The sequence below is a fragment of the Rutidosis leptorrhynchoides genome, chromosome 8 (genome assembly GCF_046630445.1).
Source record: "Rutidosis leptorrhynchoides isolate AG116_Rl617_1_P2 chromosome 8, CSIRO_AGI_Rlap_v1, whole genome shotgun sequence".
Taxonomy (NCBI): domain Eukaryota; kingdom Viridiplantae; phylum Streptophyta; class Magnoliopsida; order Asterales; family Asteraceae; genus Rutidosis; species Rutidosis leptorrhynchoides.
Window position 1 is genome coordinate 361,340,315 of NC_092340.1, and position 4,630 is coordinate 361,344,944.

The window sequence follows — 4,630 nt, forward strand, 5'->3', positions numbered from 1 at the left end:
CATATAGACAATTGACCACCCAAGTTGACCGGTGATTCACGAACGTTAAAACTTGTAAAAACTATAAGATGACATATATATATGATTATATATATAGTTAACATGATATTATGATAAGTAAGTATCTCATTAGGTATTTTAACAATGAGTTATATACATAAAATTGAGTTTATTGAATTAAGAAACTCAAAACGGTATATATAACGATTATCGTTATAACAACGTCTTACTAAATACATATGAATCATATTAAGATATTGATACACTATGTTTAATCATGATAAATTATAAGTAAACATGTCATTAAGTGTATTAACAATAAACTACATATGTAAAAACAAGACTACTAACTTAATGATTTCGAAACGAGACATATATGTAACGATTATCGTTGTAACAACATTTAACTGTATATATATCATACTAAGATATATTAATATATCATAATATCATGATAATGTAATAATTTAATATCTCATTAGATATAATAAACATTGGGCTAACAACATTTAACATGATCGTTAACTTAAAGGTTTCAAATCAACATTTACATGTAACGACTAATGATGACTTAATGACTCAGTTAAAATGTATATACATGTAGTGTTTTAATATGTATTCATACACTTTTGAAAGACTTCAAGACAATTATCAAAATACTTCTACTTAACAAAAATGCTTACAATTACATCCTCGTTCAGTTTCATCAACAATTCTACTCGTATGCACTCATATTCGTACTCGTACAATACGCAGCTTTTAGATGTATGTACTATTGGTATATATGTAGTGACCTGAACTTTACCATGTTTATATATATTAATTGAGATTGATATTTACATGATTAAATATTTCCAACATGTTAAGCAATCAAACTTGTTAAGACTTGATTAATTGAAATATGTTTCATATAGACAATTGACCACCCAAGTTGACCGGTGATTCACGAACGTTAAAACTTGTAAAAACTATATGATGACATATATATGGATATATATATAGTTAACATGATACTATGATAAGTAAACATATCATTAAGTATATTAACAATGAACTACATATGTAAAAACAAGACTACTAACTTAATGATTTTTAAACGAGACATATATGTAACGATTATCGTTGTAAAGACATTTAATGTATATATATCATATTAAGAGATATTCATACATGATAATATCATGATAATATAATAATTTAAAATCTCATTTGATATTATAAACATTGGGTTAACAACATTTAACAAGATCGTTAACCTAAATTTTTCAAAACAACACTTACATGTAACGACTAACGATGACTTAACGACTCAGTTAAAATGTATATACATGTAGTGTTTTAATATGTATTTATACACTTTTGAAAGACTTCAATACACTTATCAAAATACTTCTACTTAACAAAAATGCTTACAATTACATCCTCGTTCAGTTTCATCAACAATTCTACTCGTATGCACCCGTATTCGTACTCGTACAATACACAGCTTTTAGATGTATGTACTATTGGTATATACACTCCAATTATCAGCTCTTAGTAGCCCATGTGAGTCACCTAACACATGTGGGAACCATCATTTGGCAACTAGCATGAAATATCTCATAAAATTACAAAAATATGAGTAATCATTCATGACTTATTTACATGAAAACAAAATTACATATCCTTTATATCTAATCCATACACCAACGACCAAAAACACCTACAAACACTTTCATTCTTCAATTTTATTCATCTAATTGATCTCTCTCAGGTTCTATCTTCAAGTTCTAAGTGTTCTTCATAAATTCTACAAGTTCTAGTTTCATAAAATCAAGAATACTTCCAAGTTTGCTAGCTTACTTCCAATCTTGTAGAGTGATCATCGAACCTCAAGAAATCTTTCTTATTTACAGTAAGATATATTTATAATACAAGGTAATACTCATATTCAAACTTTGATTCAATTTCTATAACTATAACAATCTTATTTCAAGTGATGATCTTACTTGAACTTGTTTTCGTGTCATGATTCTGCTTCAAGAACTTCGAGCCATCCAAGGATCCGTTGAAGCTAGATCCATTTTTCTCTTTTCCAGTAGGTTTATCCAAGGAACTTAAGGTAGTAATGATGTTCATAAAATCATTCGATTCATACATATAAAGCTATCTTATTCGAAGGTTTAAACTTGTAATCACTAGAACATAGTTTAGTAAATTCTAAACTTGTTCGCAAACAAAAGTTAATCCTTCTAACTTGACTTTTAAAATCAACTAAACACATGTTCTATATCTATATGATATGCTAACTTAATGATTTAAAACCTGGAAACACGAAAAACACCGTAAAACCGGATTTACGCCGTCGTAGTAACACCGCGGGCTGTTTTGGGTTAGTTAATTAAAAACTATGATAAACTTTGATTTAAAAGTTGTTATTCTCAGAAAATGATTTTTATTCTGAACATGAAACTATATCCAAAAATTATGGTTAAACTCGAAGTGGAAGTATGTTTTCTAAAATGGTCATCTAGAAGTCGTTCTTTCAACTGAAATGACTACCTTTACAAAAACGACTTGTAACTTATTTTTTTGACTATAAACCTATACTTTTTCTGTTTAGATTCATAAAATAGAGTTCAATATGAAACCATAGCAATTTGATTCACTCAAAACGGATTTAAAATGAAGAAGTTATGGGTAAAACAAGATTGGATAATTTTTCTCATTTTAGCTACCTGAAAATTGGTAACAAATCTATTCCAACCATAACTTAATCAACTTGTATTGTATATTATATAATCTTGAGATACCATAGACACGTATACAATGTTTCGACCTATCAGGTCGACACATCTATATATATTTCGGAACAGCCATAGACACTCTATATGTGAATGTTGGAGTTAGCTATACAGGGTTGAGGTTGATTCCAAAATATATATAGTTTGAGTTGTGATCAATACTGAGATACGTATACACTGGGTCGTGGATTGATTCAAGATAATATTTATCAATTTATTTCTGTACATCTAACTGTGGACAACTAGTTGTAGGTTACTAACGAGGACAGCTGACTTAATAAACTTAAAACATCAAAATATATTAAAAGTATTGTAAATATATTTTGAACATACTTTGATATATATGTATATATTGTTATAGGTTCATGAATCAACCAGTGGCCAAGTCTTACTTCCCGACGAAGTAAAAATCTGTGAAAGTGAGTTATAGTCCCACTTTTAAAATCTAATATTTTTGGGATGAGAATACATGCAGGTTTTATAAATGATTTACAAAATAGACACAAGTACGTGAAACTACATTCTATGGTTGAATTATCGAAATCGAATATGCCCCTTTTTATTAAGTCTGGTAATCTAAGAATTAGGGAACAGACACCCTAATTGACGCGAATCCTAAAGATAGATCTATTGGGCCTAACAAACCCCATCCAAAGTACCGGATGCTTTAGTACTTTGAAATTTATATCATATCCGAAGGGTGTCCCGGAATGATGGGGATATTCTTATATATGCATCTTGTTAATGTCGGTTACCAGGTGTTCACCATATGAATGATTTTTATCTCTATGTATGGGATGTGTATTGAAATATGAAATCTTGTGGTCTATTATTATGATTTGATATATATAGGTTAAACCTATAACTCACCAACATTTTTATTGACGTTTTAAGCATGTTTATTCTCAGGTGATTATTAAGAGCTTTCGCTGTCGCATACTTAAATAAGGACGAGATTTGGAGTCCATGCTTGTATGATATTGTGTAAAAACTGCATTCAAGAAACTTATTTTGTTGTAACATATTTGTATTGTAAACATTATGTAATTGTCGTGTGTAAACAGGATATTTTAGATTATCATTATTTGATAATCTACGTAAAGCTTTTTAAACCTTTATTGATGAAATAAAGGTTATGGTTTGTTTTAAAATGAATGCAGTCTTTGAAAAACGTCTCATATAGAGGTCAAAACCTCGCAACGAAATCAATTAATATGGAACGTTTTTAATCAATAAGAACGGGACATTTCAGTTGGTATCAGAGCGTTGGTCTTAGAGAACCAGAATTTTGCATTAGTGTGTCTTATCGAGTTTGTTAGGATGCATTAGTGAGTCTGGACTTCGACCGTGTTTACTTGAAAAATGATTGCTTAACAAATTTTGTTGGAAACTATATATTTTTAACATGTGAATATTATGTGATATATTAATCTCTTAACGCGTTTGATATTATGTGATAGATGTCTACCTCTAGAACAAGTCCCATTGACTCACCTAATAATAATGAAGAGTCAAATGTAAATTGGAATGATTCGTGAACTGATTCACAAGTTCCCGAAGAGGAACCGGAAGAAGAGTCAGAACCGGAAGAAGAATCAGAACCGGATGAAGAAATAGAACCGGTGGGGGAAATAATAAAACAGTTAAGTAAAAGAAAATCCTCAACCAACCGACCAAGGTTAATTATGGTCAATGGTGTTTCCGCCAAGGAAGCAAAATATTGGGAGGATTACCAATTCTCCGATGAATCGGATTCCGACGAGAATTCCGATGATGTTATAGAAATTACCCCAACTGAATTTAAAAAGGCAAAAGAAAATAATAAGGGAAAGGGAATAAAAATAGAG